This window comes from Oryctolagus cuniculus, chromosome 18 (genome assembly GCF_051225735.1).
Source record: "Oryctolagus cuniculus isolate XC-2025 breed Fujian yellow rabbit chromosome 18, ASM5122573v1, whole genome shotgun sequence".
NCBI classification, from domain to species: Eukaryota; Metazoa; Chordata; class Mammalia; order Lagomorpha; family Leporidae; genus Oryctolagus; species Oryctolagus cuniculus.
This window is the reverse complement of record NC_142884.1, coordinates 29324098-29339462: the sequence shown is the minus strand read 5'-3', so window position 1 is coordinate 29339462 and position 15365 is coordinate 29324098. Positions and strand designations below refer to the sequence as shown.

Sequence of the window (15365 nt, the reverse complement as noted above, 5' to 3'; positions counted from 1 at the left end):
AATTGCTGCTTTTTATATCAAAAAAGGCTTTTTTGGAAAATCATAAAATGTCTAATCTAATTCACCATATAATACTAATGAGCTTAACAAGCCATCTCAATGCACAGTTTAGGATAAAAGGTCATCAGTTTCTGGCAGTCAAATTCCTGGACTTTTTAGAAGAGGCAAAACCTTTCAGCACCAAATATCGGAAATGGCATTTGGGAGGAGAGGCAACGTTATTAATAGCTATTTGTCATTAACGCGGCAGAGTTTCAGAAATTCGTCTTGCACGGCCTCCTTGCCTTGTCTCAGTCTCATGGCTGCAGATGTCAGGAACGTTGTGCAGTTCAGGCCTTTTCCTCCCCGGGAACCTGCTGGACTTGTTGACTGGATGAGTTCCGGTTCTGGGTGATGGGGAACAGGGCTCACATGTGTACACACACACACACGCTCTCATACACTTGTGCTCACCTGCACACACGCACTTGTGCTCACACACATGTGCACACACACATGCATGCATGCTCACATGCACACACATGTATACACACACTCAGGCTCACACACATGCATACATACACACATGCTCACACATGCTCGCTCACATACACATATGAACATGTCACATGTGCATACACTCATGCTGACATACACACATGCGCACAATGCTCACACACGTGTGTGATCACACGCACACACATGCACACCCACAAACACACACATGAACATACATGTTCACATGCACATACATGCTCACAAGCACATCACACTCAAAAGCACACATATGCTCACAAGCACACACATGCATGATCACATGCACACACATGCTCACAAGCACACACATACATATACATACATGCTCACATGCACACACACACGTGCACACACACATCTTTGCCTGTTCGAGACCATGTTTAATTTCCCCAAATTGCTCTGAATGCCCTCCTTGGCTTCTCTGGCCCCTCTGTGCTCCCCAGGCTGCGCCCCTTCCCGCTGCCTGAGTCCGTGTCGTCTGCCCGCTCGTTCCTTTGTCTCCTCATAGAACGGGCTGGTGGAGGCGCCTCGCTGGCACCTTGGGCAGTGGCACAGCAGTGGCTGCAGCCGGCCTTGTTATGGTAAAGAATTGCCCGCTGGGTTAAGGGAATGGCCAACGGCGGACTAGAATCATGAAGCTGAAAGTAATATTGCCGACTGGAGGTCATTTTTCCCAACAGAGGGGCAATAGTTTGCCACTATAAACTGCGCGTTGCAGTCAGTATATGTTTTATTAAACCATTTAAGGAACTTGGGAGCCATTTCATTTAAACTTCCTGCTTGATGTAGCTTAGGGCAGAGCCCAGCGCAGTTCACAAAAGAGATCTGGAGTAATTTGCAGAAGAAATACCCCCAGTGCCCAGCAGGTCGCGTTCAGGCTGGGGGGAGCCTGGACAGAGCTGGACCCAGCATTTGTGGAACCCTGGACACTTGAGCACAGGAGCCTCTGTGTGTGTGTGTGTGTGTCTGAGTGCCTGTGTGTACATGTGTCCATGTGTGAATGTTTGCATATGTGTGCATGCACATGATATATGTGTATGTGTGTGAGTGCCTGTGTATGCATGTGTGGGTGCACGCTATCATGTGTGTGTGAATGCCTGTTTGTATGTGAGTGCCTGTGTGTATGTGCGCAAAGGTGTTGAATATTTGTATATGGGTGCATGCATAAGCATTCGAGTGTGTATGTGTGTGTGCATGCAAGTGTGTGTGCTCGTGTGTGTGTCTGAGTGCCTGTATGTGTGAATGTGTATATGTGTATGCATGCATGTACTTGCATTTGTGCGCGCGTGTGTGTGTGTGTGTGTGGAGTAGCTCTGCCACTAACTAGCCCCATGACCTTGTCAAACTTCTTAGCCTCTCCAGCATGGTTTCTTCTGCTGCTGCAAAAAACGAGAGGTTGGGATTGATGGGAGGGGCAGGGTCCCTTCCAGCTCAGTGCTCCCACAGGGTGCTGGGTCTCTTACCAGGCCCTGGTGGGGACATAGGAAAGTCAGTATTTGTGCCCTGCCTGCCTTGCTTGAGAAGTCTTTGGGCTGTGGGCATTTTCATGAGCTATGCCATCTAATCCAAGAGCAGGGCAGCTGACACCAGCCACTTGGTCCCCACTTAAACAAAAGGAGTCTCTTAGGGTGATGCTTTTGTGTCCTAAGGGTAGGAAGGCAAAGCAGGTGCACTGTGCCTGGGCTCGGAGCGCTGGCCCCCAGGGTCCCTCTGGCTGTGACTGAGCCTTGCTGAACCTGTCTGCAGTGTGGGCCGGTGGCAATGGTGGTGGTCTGGCTTTTACCTCCTCCTCCCTGGGACAGGGACTTGACAGCTTTAGGAGAAATGGGCTTAGTGACAGGAATATCCTTGTGGTCAGAATGTCGCTTTAACCTGCCTCTGAATCACACACCGGTGAGTGCTGTGTTCATGGCTTGTGCCCGTGCATAAAGGAAGGAATCCGTGGGCTCTGCTTTGTCTTGCAGAGCAGTGATCAGAATGGAATCGGGTGTTGTGGCCTTCTCCGCCCTAACTGGTGGTCTTTAGTAGGTGGCCTTAATTCTACAAAGTTATATAACCAAATCTTTTGTCTAATTGGTGACTATATTTAGGAGGTAGAGAAATATGTGAGCTATTCGTTTCGATTAAATTTTTTATTATGCACTCTGCATTTGGATTGACAACTATTAATATTAAAGAGCTTGGCCAAATTGAAATTTGTATTGCTGGAGAGACTTAAATATAATGTATGATGCTGGAAAAAAAAAAGGCCAGGGAGTCTGGGACTCACCAGGCTGGGTGCAGACAGGTCCCTGCCAGGTGCTGATGTGTGCCGGGTAAGACCAGCCCCACCTCCGCTTGCTTAGGAGAGATGTGTGTGTGCTTCTGCAAAGCCAAAGTCAAGGTTTCAGGAATTGAGACTTTCATGGCGATGGTTCGAAATAAAGATGTAGAGCACGTTTTTTGCATCTTATACAAAATAATTTTTTATAATAACTATTTGTATGCCATATTTTATTCCCCAGCACTAATAAGAAGGTTTTTGGGGGAAGGCAACAAGTCATTCTAAAATAAGAAATATGTGTGCCACTAGTGTATCTTAAGGATGAAATTGAGGGAGGCTGACTGCCTCAGAAGCCCCAAAGCAGATTGGTTTGCTGATCCACAGTGAGTCCTCCGGAGATCAAAATGTGTCTGCCCTGTAGGAGCGAGGATTCAAGGCCATGGCCACATGGGGGAATGCAACAGGAGCAGGTGGGAGTTCCGGTTCTAGCCCTGCTGTCGACAGGCCCAGGGACTCAGGCCTGAGGTTTTGTGTCTTTGGGGTTTGAGCTCTTCTCACAATGCCTGTGGATTGCACCGTGTGTGGGACTGTCACCTGCAGGAGCTGCAGGATTTGCATGGGGATTTGAGAGGTGTGCGGGGAGGGCCAGAGAGGGGGCTGGGCCCACACGGCTGCTGGGCAGCAGGTGCAGAAGCAGCACTGAGTTTGTGGGGGAATTTCCAGAGAAAGTGCCCCCGTGCCGAGTCTACAACTCCCTAGAGCCTAGGGCCAGGCTGCAGCTTCTTGGACACCATGTGCTCCAAGCACCTCTCTGTACCTTCCACACTCTTCCTCTGGCTGTGCCCTCTTGTCTAAAACATCAACACCATCTCCCTCCTCTAGGCCAACTTCCCAGTGGCCTGGGCTGCACACTATCCCTCTGTGGTGATGGTGGAATTGACCTGGGCCCTGGCTGGCCTTTATCTCCTGGACATTATTCCCCAAGAACAAGGGTGAGCTTCCATCCCCACGCCTGGCCTTACCCGGTGCACCCCACCCCCCGTGCCCAGAGCCTGCACAGGGAGAGCCCTGGCAGGTCCTGAGTGAGAGCATCATGCTCACCAGCTCACCTGGGTCTGCCTGGCCCAGGGGGAAAGAGGTGAATTTCACACTTGGTGCTGTAGACACTTTGTTCCTACCTTTCTCCCACGGGACTATCAACTTTCTGGCCGCAGAGGCATTGTTCTTTTTACCCGTGATTTTCCCATAGTTTTTCTTGATGATGGGCGCTGGAATGCCAACACAGAAAAACCTCTCAACAGGGAGGCTCAAAGAATTGGTGGCTCTGGCTCAAAGGCTTTTATGGACTTTGCGAGTCTCACCCACAAATGCTTTGCTTCTGAACACCTGGCCTGCATGTCCCTTTAAAGCACGCAGGAGCCCTGGGCAGAGTGATGGCTTTGCGAGGCCCCAGCTGGTGTCCTGGGTCTCCTGGAATGAGGACAGAGTTGACCACCTGTGTCCCCACAAGCTTGCTCCGTCTTCCAGATGTGACCCTGGGCTCCTGGGTGGCAGGCCCTGTCCTGCTCAGCCCCGTTCCTTCCTCGCTGGTTAGCTCAGAGGGTGGCACACTGGCACCTGTGACAAGAGTCCATGATGCGCAGAGTGAGGGCTGGAGGGGCCGGGTGGAGGGGTTTCCTGAGGACGGCGTCCAAAAGGGGGTTATTGTTCACTGAGTGTCTATGACCCATAGCACCTGGGGCCGTCAGGCGAGGCCAAACCTGCTGACTGTGTGGCTTTCTTCTTAGCCAGGGTTAGCCACCTGCTGCTGCAGGCTGGGGGCTCTCTCCTGACACTGGAGGTGGGGCAGCCAGCGCCGGGGGTAGGCCAGAGTGCAGGGGAGTCGGTGCCCCTGGGGCGCCCTCCCCCACCCCCAGTTGATAACTGAATGGGAACTGGAGAGTGGACAGGCCAGTAGCCGCCACTTCCCCTGGGCGGGGCCGCTCAGAAAGTGTCCTGTCCAGGGTCTGGGGGCCCCAGTAGGATTGAGGCACTGCTCTGGGTGTGGTGGTTTCCTGGGCGTCCTCTGCTCCGCCTCCTTCTCCCCACCTCCCCTCTCGCCCACAGACACCTCCTGGAGTCACCTGCCCCCGCAGCCCCCGCACCTGCAGAGAGGCAGCCTGAGGCCTGAGGCTGGTCTGCACCAAGGTCGGTTCACCTGTGCTTTCTCCACTCACACCTTCTAGTTGGGAGGAGACCAGAGTCGTTACCCCCTCCTGCGGATGGAAAAGCCGAGGATGAACAGGTGGGGTGGGAATCCGCTGTGCTGTCCGGCTCCTGCCTTCCTCGTGTTGTTGATTCAGCAAGGGGAGCCTGGTGGGCAGGCTGTGGGGTGTCCCCTACCCTCGCTCCAGCAGCTGTCTGTCCCCAGCCAAGGAGGAGAAGGGAGCGAGTGCCGTGGTCTCCCAGGTTGGGGGTGACAGGTGAGATGGCTCAGATGGGTCTCTGAGCTGCACTTTGATCCTGTGAAGAAGCGAATGCCTGTGGTTCTACATCGGAGTGGCTGAAAGGCCAGCCTCGCCGGGCCCTGCACACGCTGCACCTGTGACCTGCAGCTCCGTGCACTGTGGGGAGCAGCTGGCGAGCACTGGGCAGGCCCAGATTCTCCCAGCGGGGCTGGAGTTCAGAGCGGGGGCAAAGGCGCCTTGTGTTTGCCTGGTGGTTTGCAAGGAGGCCTCTGTCAGGGAGCAGAGCCCGCCCTGTCCCGTACCCCTGGACTCAGGAGCCTGCGTGGGGCCCACAGGCCTCTCTGGACCCCCTGCTTGCGTGTTCTTCTGCAGCTTGGTGGGATTTCAGATGAGAGCCCAAGAAAGCAGCCCAGAGAAGAGGCAGAGAACCCAGCCACGCCGGGTGCCAGACTAGGGATGCCACCTTCCATTAGTTCCAGAATCTGAGGCTGCACTTCCGTCTGGGCCTTGGTTTCCCCCAGATGAGCTGGCCTGTGCGAGCTCGCTGCTCTGGAGTGGAGCTGGGGGAGCTCCTGCAGGCAGGTGAGGGGGTGGGAGGGCAGGGGAGAAGGAGGACGCGAGGCTCCATGGGCAGGAAGGGGAGTTGGGCACCTCAGTGGAGCCCTTCAGGCCCCAGGACTGCCCCCGAGAGGGGAGGGGGAGGCTCTTGCTCTGTTCCGGGGGCGGGGCTGGCGAGTCCTCTGATCCTGGAGCAAGGAGCCCTGGGATGGAGCTGTGGCTGGGCAGTGGTGCCTGGAGTCGTGTGTTTTTGGGACAGTCAGCTCAGTGGCTCTGTGGCCCTGGTTTTCAGCTCCTGACCTGTGCCTGTTTCCCATCATGGAGAACCTTCAGGTGGATTTTTCTCTGCTTTGCTCCAGTCCAGCCCCTATGCTGTCCTCCAAGAGTGACCCAGGGCATCTTTGTAGGGTGGGGCCAGGGTCCTACTCTCCTGCCGAGGTTGGGTCCACTTGGTGATGTCAGATCTGCCCCCGGGGGTTGGGGTTTGGTATTTGGGAGCCCACCTCTGGCCACCTGCAGGACTCTCCCAGGAGGATTGGATGAGGGACCAAGGTGGGGGGTCCAGGGCCATCTGCCTTGGTCCGTCAGGTCAGGTGTGTGGGGAGAGGCCTGGGCCATCAGGTGCCAGCACCCAGCCAGAGTGGGTCCTCTCAGTGTCTTTAGCAATTCGATCTGACACAGGGTCATATCAGTTTTTCTCCCTCCGAATCTTAATATCAGATTCATTTATTATGCTGACGGCAACTGACAAATGCCCACATTATTCACCCATTTATTCATTCGCTCATGAAATCTGCGTTGAGTAATTGTTTTGCCTTATTGGCAGTTTTAATTCTACACTCCTTTTTTTCCAAAAGGTCAGTGGCTTGCTAGCTGACCAGGCCAGCGTGTGTGTGCTCCCTGGAGAACCTTTTCTGTGGGGAGATGCTCCTTGCCCTTGACCCAACTCTGACTTCCAGCGTCTCTCTTCCCTGGCTGTCCTGCATCAATATCTTGGCATTCGAGGGACTTGGAAGGGCTGGGGTCTCTTTGCCATCCCGCTTCCTGGCTCAATCTCTGAGCCACTCACCCTGCAGTGCGATTATTCTCTTTCTTCTGCTTATTCATTTCAAGCTAAGATCTAAAGGCCCAAGATCAGTGTCTTGGGTTTGCAAGCCCTCTCGCTTCCACATTTGAAACACCTGTGGGTTTGTTTCTGGCTTTTACCTAAACAAGCCTGAGGCCCAGAGTGAGGATTCCACCTGTGATTTTGATTTGGGAAACCGAGAAGCTGGTTCTAAGTTTGGGAAGAAGACAGCAATGTGTGAGGACCTGGTTCCAGTGAGGTTCCTTCTGGAGAGGAAGTGAACCAGGCGCAGAGATCTGTGCTCCGTTGTTCCATGCAACTTTCTCCGTGCATTTGTGTTTGCTGCAAAACCTCACATTTCTGTATGGGAGATTGGATGACATATGAATGTGCTTTGCACAAGTTAGCACTTTTTAAAAAAGATTTATTTATTTGAGAGGCAGAGTTACAGATGGACAGAGGGAGAGACACACAGAGAGAGGTCTTCCATCCACTGGTTCACTCCCCAAATGTCTACAATGGCTGGAGCTGGGCCAATCCAAAGCCAGGAGCCAGGAGCTTGCTAGGGATCTCCCACACGGGTGCAGGGGCCTGAGGACTTGGGCCATCTTTCATTACTTTCCCAAGCCATAGCAGAGAGCTGGATTGGAAGAGAAGCATCAGGGACACGAACTGGTGCCCTTATGGGATGCTGACTTTTAATAGAGGATTTGTGAGCAAAAACCTTTATGTACAAGAACCACAAAACATACCAATAAAAATATAGCTGTAATCACAGTCTGACTCTAGAAAATTCGTAACACGGAGGGCACCAGTAATTGAGAGAAGTGGAGAGAACCAGCAGAAAAATCGCATGCATACCCAGAATCCTAAAGGCAGCCTTGTAGCTGCTGTCCAGGCTTCTGAGTTCTCTAGGGTGGGTGTTTTATTACTGTGGATGCTTTGCTTAGAAGGATGTGATTTATTATCATTGAATTCACATGGCAACATGAATTTGGATTTGAGTTTCTGGAAGAAGTTTACAATTAGTCCCTTCAGATATATTTATAGCTTCGAAAAACACTTGATGTTAAAATAACTTAAATATCTTCCCCTTTTTTGATTGATTTGTGAAATATTGCCTCTCTCCCCCTCCAAAAAAAAAAAATCCACAAAAAGCCAGCTACAGCTAAGTGAAGGATGGCTGTTCAGTTAAGGCAGCTTCATGATTAAGTGGGTGCTGTTCCCAAGGGGCCAGGGAAGACACGAAAGAGATAAGGTATTTCTGTGAACACACAGGTACCTGGTTCTAAGTGAGGGACGCTTTTTCCTTCTTCTTCTTTGGAAACTTTTAAAGATTTATTTATTTATTTGAAAGGCAGAGTTTATAGAAAGAGAGAGACAGAGACAAAGACAGAGAATTTCCCACTTGCTGGTTCACTACCCAAATGGCTGCCATGGCCAGAGCTGGGCTGATCCAAAGCCAGGAGCTTCTTCCAGGTCTCCCACATGGGTGTCCAGGTCTGAACACTTGGACCATCTTCTGCTGCTTTCCCAGGTGCATTAGCAGGGAGCTGGAATGGAAATGGGGTAGCCGGGACTCGGCCCGGCACCCATATGGTGCTATGCCACAGCACCGGCCATTGGAAACTTCTAATGGGGGTTGAGAGTGGACACTAAGGAGAACTCTTAGCAGACAGATGGTGAGGAAGGGCTACCTCCCTTTTCCCGTTCCCCACTCTGCCGTATCTGACCCTTGTATGAGAGCCCCTCCTGCTTACGCGTCCCTTGTTGCTTCACATAACGTGGAGGGATTGTCAGCGGGCTGCGATGCCTATGGTTTTTCTTTTCCGATTTAAATACAGTAAGAACTTGATTATGTGTTTCAGTGTTTCTCAGCCTGACCCACAAGTAAAACTGGTGACAATGATTTAGTTGTTGGCTTGTGTTTATTGCCGATGCAATGAGGTTGTGGTGTCTGACATTTTCTTCTCACTGTGTTGAAGCTTTTAGCGAGTTGCTCTTCTTACCCAGAAAGCAGCGTAACTTGGCCTCTCTTTGCAGATGGGTTGCACATTTCTTTAACACTGGCGTGCTCCTCTAACCTTCCCGGGTGGCTTTCGATGACTTAAACACAGTAATTGGCATGGAGGGCTGAGGCTTTATTTTATGATATTAAATCATTCTTCTCTGGAAATAGAAATGTGCAAAGTATACCGTTCATTATGTGAAGGCCTGTGTTAACTCGGGCTCTGGCCGATGGATGGTGTCTCCTGGACAACTGCCATAGGCCATCTCAAGGGAGGCGCTGGCTTTCCCCTGCGGAGGTGACCATTCCTCCAGGAGTCCACCTGCGGCTTCCTGGGCTTGGAGGTGTACCGGTTGTCTCCATTAGCGTGGTGAGTAAAGGGTAACATTTCTGTAAAAATACTCAAAACGTGGACTGAGATGAACCTGGTGGCTGCCGCATTATTTGAGGGGGACTTGGCGATCTCTCCACGTAATCTTGTGAATTTCTTTTTTTCATGTGAACTATGATTTTCTTGAAACAAAGAGGATTATCAGTCATAAGTTCTGATGACTGAAATGGGGGTGGGGGAAAGGTTTAGAAAGATTTGTTTCCTGTTGTTTTTTTTTTTTTTTTTTTAAAGGACTTACAAAACTGGCCCTCAACTCCAGCTGGGAGAACCCTTTGAGTTGGACACCATCTTGGTTCTCTGGCTCCAGGGCAGGGAACAGGGACAGGAGCTTTTCAAGACCTCGCGTCCCCGTGTATTGGTTGAAAGCTGGTTCCTTCAGCCTGCAGTGGGATGTTGTAGGGAGTCCAGGCCGGGTGGGAATGCCTCTGAGAGCTCTCCAGGCCTCTCGGGCTTGAACAGCTTTCTTCTCTTTCTTTCTTCTTCTTCTTGCTCGGAGGCTGGAAGTCACTGTGTGGGTCCCACCTGGGCTCAGGCTCCGGCTCCAGGCTCTCCCTTGTCCCTCGTGCAGCCTAGCTCTGTGCCATGTTCCCACACGGGGCACCATGATTTCCTCGGGCAGGGTGCTGTGGTGTTGGCTCTGAGAGAACAGCATCCGAGAATGCATTACAGTGCAGTTCAACCGCACTGTGATTTGTCGGGAGACTTCCCCAGTCCTCCCACCCATGCCTGCTGCCTGGCACACCACGCCAGGAGGGAACCCCCAATGGCAAGCATGTCCCACCCTGATGGACAGACGAAGTCTTGAAATGCACAGGAAGCCCATCAGGACCCAGATCAAAAGGAATGAGAACCAACAGAATATTTCAGGAAGTGCAGAGACGTGAGTGGCAGCCTCTCGCGAGACCTCACTTGAGGTGGGAAATGTTTGCCCAGCCCTTCTGATTGCTTTCCCAGAATAGGCATTTCAGCAGTAGCAGTGGGCACGTGGGTTAGGGGGTGGGGGGAGCCAACTTGCGAGAAGGGGGACAGAGATGGCAGGTGTCCGGCTGGCATCAAGTGAGCCGGGGTGGCTTCCGCGTCTGAAGCTGCTTTCGTTAGTATGTAGGTCGCATGGGTGTCCCCGCCGGCCATTGGCCGCTGCCTGAGATAACTGTTGGTGGAGTATTAAATGGTTTTGCTGCCTCAGCACACTTTTAAGCTGGTATTTTTCACACAGTTGCGCCGCTGCAAAGGCACAGCGCTGCAGCAGTGGTCAATTTATCTTCCCCTCTGCTACTTGTGTATTGTGAGTTCGTGTAGCGTTTTACCGTTTGATTAATTGATATTCTTTGTGTTGGATATCATTTGTAACAGCGCTGTCCAACTCTGGGTGCCTTGAAAAACTTTCCTAAGAACACTACATTATTTATGTGTGAGACCTCCTCATGACGAAGTACAATAGTGAGATGCAGAAAGAAAAATTAGATCAAAATGCTCTTGGCTTATAAGTTTATTAAGGGGCCGAACAATGTTCCCATTCACAGCCCTCGTCCCGGCTGCCTGGGCGTCAGGGTGCCTGGCGTGGGCTTTGCTGGGGAAAGTTTGGTGATGCAAAGTTTTCCCTTCTTTGGCCTATTGTGGGCGGTCGTGGCGTGGGGCAAGGCGGGGTTCCCAGTTTTCTGATTGCCTTTCAGATAGGAAAAGGGAGGGGGCTGGGGAGAGCCTGTGGGGGCAAGAAGGGTCAGGCGTGGCGTTGAATGCACCCTCGGAGCCCCAGGAGACGAGACCGGTGCAGGAGAGACGCAGGGCCTTGCGTGGGAAGGCCTGGCGTGTGCGCACGCGTGTCACACGGGCCGGGTTTGCTGTGGGTATTATTATTAATAATAATATCTATTTTCGGAGCAGAGAATGGGGTGCATGGAGGCAGTGCCAACCCCGTGTGGCACAAACCAGAACAATACTGTGGCTTCCCCCTGTTTCCTTCTAAAGTTTCGTTGACCCCGTGGTTTATTTTCAAACATTCAAGTTATTTGTTCTGGTGTATTCTTAAACAGGGTTTGTTTTTCTCCCTTTCCGAACACGAGCACAGATGGTGATGGATTTTTCAAGTGCTGACATCCCTGCTTGAGAAAATGTTCCCACCTTCTTTGTGCTGAGCAAGTGAGGCAAACTAACATGATGATGCGATCATCGGTTTCATGCAGACATGCAGAATTGATTGACAGGGGAAAATTTAACATAAACCACACATTCTTTCAGTGCCTTCAATTTCTTAATGATGTTTATTTGTTGGATATTAGCAGCGGCAGGAATTTCATTTAAGGCGAACGGGGCGGGGGTTAGGGAGGGGGTGTAGAAAGGAGAAGCCCGAGGCAGGGGAGCAAAGTTGTTCCAGGCAGGCAGGTTGGAGAGGAAATTTACTGCTCTGGTTGAGTCTCCATCAAACAATTTGTAACCGCTCCTTGGAGCCGGCTCGGAGCTGGGGCTGTCAGCGGCTAACTAGCCATTCTCAGACCATTGCTTCTGTTTGCGTGACTAAATACAGACAATTAAAGCCGAGCACTTTCATTCTCTATGAACTCATTGTTAGCCAGGGTTCAAGTACTCGGATAATGGGCCACTGGGAGCCGGGCGGATCATGACGGGCCGTGGCTGAGGGCCACTGGTGGAGCCCCTTCCTCATTATCTGGTGCGTGCTCTCCACGGAGACCCCGGGCTGGCCTTCCTCACCCACCGGTTTGCGGAAAGAGTGACCGAGGAGATGTGATGTCCTCAATGCCCCCGAGTCCCAGCCTGATGCTCAGATCTCAAGAGAAGCTCTGGCCTTCCCGTGGCCTGGTGGTGGTGACCGGCTTGGGGACCCGTTCGGGGCGCTGAGGGTGAGTCACGCACGGCGGCGGCCGACCGCTGCCTCTGCTTTCCCTCGACAGCCTTCGTCTGCATCCTGCGGGTCCTCTCTGCTCCTTCCTTGATGCTCTGGGCAGGGGCGAAGGGGCCCAGGAGCCCCCACGCTTGGGGTCCAGGCAGCAGCCTGGCAAGGGGTCCCGTGGAACCCTCGCGCAAACGTGGGGAAGTCAAATGACTCCTGAGATCCCACGCGTTTCCCCAGAGTGTCCTGCCTTTTCAAATCTCTCCCTCAGCTTTTGATGTCCATGCTGAGCAGGTGCCTGCTCACCGGATATCTTTACTCAGTTTCCTCTCAAAGCTTTCCTTTCTTTCTTTTTGGGCCGTATCCAGGCCTGCCTATGACTTGTTGAATATTGTCTTTGAAGCAACCCCTTGCCTTCTCTCGCCCTCCCTCTCTCTGTCTCTGCCTGCCAATCCCCTGACCTCACCCCACCCCCACCTCCCCCCAGCCCCACCACGCTCCCCTGTTTTGGGTATCCCTGTCCTACTATAGCGCTAAGATCACTGGTTTGAGCTGCTAGTAATTTTTTTTTGACTCACATAAAGGTGAATGCACAGCTGTTAGAATCAAACCTGACCGAGTAGCCTCACCTGTCACAGCTGCACCTGCCAGTTCTTCAATCCCACTGCTCTTGTGCAGGTGGATGGGGGATGGGCCCCCCCGCACAGGGAGGTGCCCGTGACCCCAACTGGGGCCAGAAAGGAGTGGGGAGAGGGCAGCCCCAGCTTTCTGGGGGTGAAATGAAGCCCCCCTCCCCATGCCTCAAGCCCTGCCCCACCAAGCCCTCCCAAACCGGAAAGCGCTGCTTCCCCGACCCTGCACTTGGACTTCTGAAGCTCTCACAGATACAAGCTTCTGGCTTCCTTGGGATTTTTTTATTTTCCTGGTTCAGTCAGGTGAGTGGAGTTTTTGTAGAAGTGCTGGCTTTTTTTTTTTTCTTTTTGTTTGAAACTAAGTCTAAAGTAAAAATTAAAAAAAAAAAACTGGAAAGAGAAATTTTTTTTAAGATTTACTTTATTTATTTGAAAGACAGTTACAGAGAGAGGTGGAGACAGAGAGAGAGAGAGAGAGAGAGAGAGAGAGAGGGAGGGAGGGAGAGGTCTTCCACCCGCTGGTTCACTCCCCAGATGGCCGCAACGGCCAGAGCTGCGCTAATCCGAAGCCAGGAGCCAGGAGCCAGGAGCTTCTTCTGGGTCTCTCACGCGGGTACAGGGGCCCAAGGACTTGGGCCATATTCTACTGCTGTCCCAGGCCATAGCAGAGAGTAGGATCTGAAGTGGAGCCGCCGGGGCTCGAATTGGCGCCCATATGGGATGCTGGTGCTTCAGGCCAGGGCGTTAACCCGCTGAGCCACAGTGCTAGCCCAAAGAAATGTTTAATAACTATTTCCTGTCTTGGAAGAAGTCTTCTAACTTCAGCTGTGTGGGACACTCGGAACCTGCCTAGTGGGGACGCCTGGCTCCTTCTGCTCAGGGGTGATAGCGGGTGGAGGGAGCATGCTACTGCAGCTGGCTCCCTTGGGTGTGGTCTGCGGACCAGCATCCCAGGAGCCATCCTTGGGCCTAAGCCAGGGCTTAGTTGGTGACAAAACCCTGAGGGAGTCGCAGGGACCTGGAGCAGTGGCAATATCTACGGCTGGTGTGGAGAGAGCAGGCTGCAGTTTGTTCCCAGGTTTGTTCCCGGACCAGGTGCCTTGTTCATGGAGGTTTCTTGGTGAACTCTCCCCTGCCCCAGCCCGGGGCCTCCTGCTGGCACCAAGCAACTTTAGTAGGGATAAGTGACCTCTGAGCAGGGTGCCTGCCCAGCCGCCTGCATTCTATATTCTTTTATTTATTTATTTGACAGGCAGAGTTAGACCGTGAGAGAGAGAGACAGAGAGAAAGGTCTTCCTTCCGTTGGTTCACCCCCCCAAAACCCCAAATGGCCACTACGGCTGGCACGCTGTGCCTATCTGAAGCCAGGAGCCAGATGCTTCCTCCTGGTCTCCCATGTGGGTGCAGGACCCAAGCACCTGGGCCATCCTCCACTGCCTTCCCAGACCACAGCAGAGAGCTGGCCTGGAAGAGGAGCAACCGGGACAGAATCCGGCGCCCCAACCGGGACTAGAACCCAGGGTGCCAGTGCCGCAGACACAGGATTAGCCTAGTGAGCTGTGGCGCCGGCCCATTCTGTGTTCTGCCTCAGCTGAGGCAGGCTGGGGGTCTGAGCCTGGCTACAAGCAACCTGGTGCCAGGAGCTACAGGAAGGCTTGCCCACCCTGTGTCCTCCTCTGCAGGAGACCTCGTCTCTGGGCAAAGCTCTGAGCACCCCCACCCCGATCTCATGCCCATCCATGGCCTCCCCAAGTCTCCAGGGGCCAAGATCCTTCTCCAGTGCAGGGCCTGTGAGGACTGGGCTGGCGACAGGGGTTGTGCGTGCACTGCCAACCCAGGCCAGGATTCCCAGCATTCCCAAGAAGCCCCCGCCAAGAATGGTCTCTCAAGGGTCCTTGGCTCAGTGTCACCCTAAGGACAAGAGGGCCTCCTTGAAGGAGAAGCAGTGGAATTTGAGTGTCCCAGCTGAATGGCTTCTTTCCCATGGGGTTGAAGAGAAGAGAGACAGGGCTGTGTCCCCGGCTCCAGGGGTGAGTACCGGAGACTGTAAACCCATGTGAGGCGGTGACACGGCTGTGGGAAAGCCTGCCAGGCCTGTCCCTCCTTGATTACAGTCCCTAACCTTGGTTTTGAGTGCTCCTGTTTTGGGGGAGTGGCTCTGCCTTGCTGGTGTCCTGGGCAAACACTTGATTTTGCCTTGGGAGGACTCCATGCCGTGTTTGTGAGCTGCGAGCAGGGTGGCGGAGGTGCTGTGGGGAGGGTGGGCCAGGTACTTTCCAATGCAAGCAGGAACTTGAGGATGAATGTCCATGAAGGGTATCAGAGGACTGAGATGTGTTAGCAAAGCGACAGTGCACACTCAACAGGAGTACAAGCACCCTCAAAATCAGACTTGGGGCCACCCTTTTATGTCATCTGATGGAGTTTTCCAGGAAAGGGTGGAGCTGGCTGGCCTTTATAGGAAGTCTCAGAAGTGTCATGGCGTCAAGTGCATGATGGGAGTGGGAGTGTCAGCTATGGTCATTCTGTCGTAGTGATGAATATTTGGCAGCCATGTTGGATGTTTCCGGCAGGCGCTGGTTCTGGGTGGTGGCTTTGATACCAAAGTTATTTCGGGTCACTGGCCGTGAAGGAGT

At 52.8% G+C, this 15365-nt stretch overlaps 1 protein-coding gene across 7 annotated transcripts in view; it reads left to right on the top strand.

Annotated features, from left to right (window-relative positions):
* Nucleotides 1-15365, top strand: part of ZNF536 (zinc finger protein 536) — a 458035-nt gene that overhangs the window by 71788 nt on the left and 370882 nt on the right. Inside the window, exon 1 of one of the 7 annotated variants that reach the window (XM_089319696.1) lies at nucleotides 4861-4966. The exons of the other annotated variants lie outside the window; for them this stretch is intronic. The gene's annotated coding sequence lies outside the window, so the exon portion shown is untranslated. Of the gene's footprint in view, nucleotides 1-4860; nucleotides 4967-15365 lie in introns of those variants that run through there. 7 annotated transcript variants of the gene reach the window in all.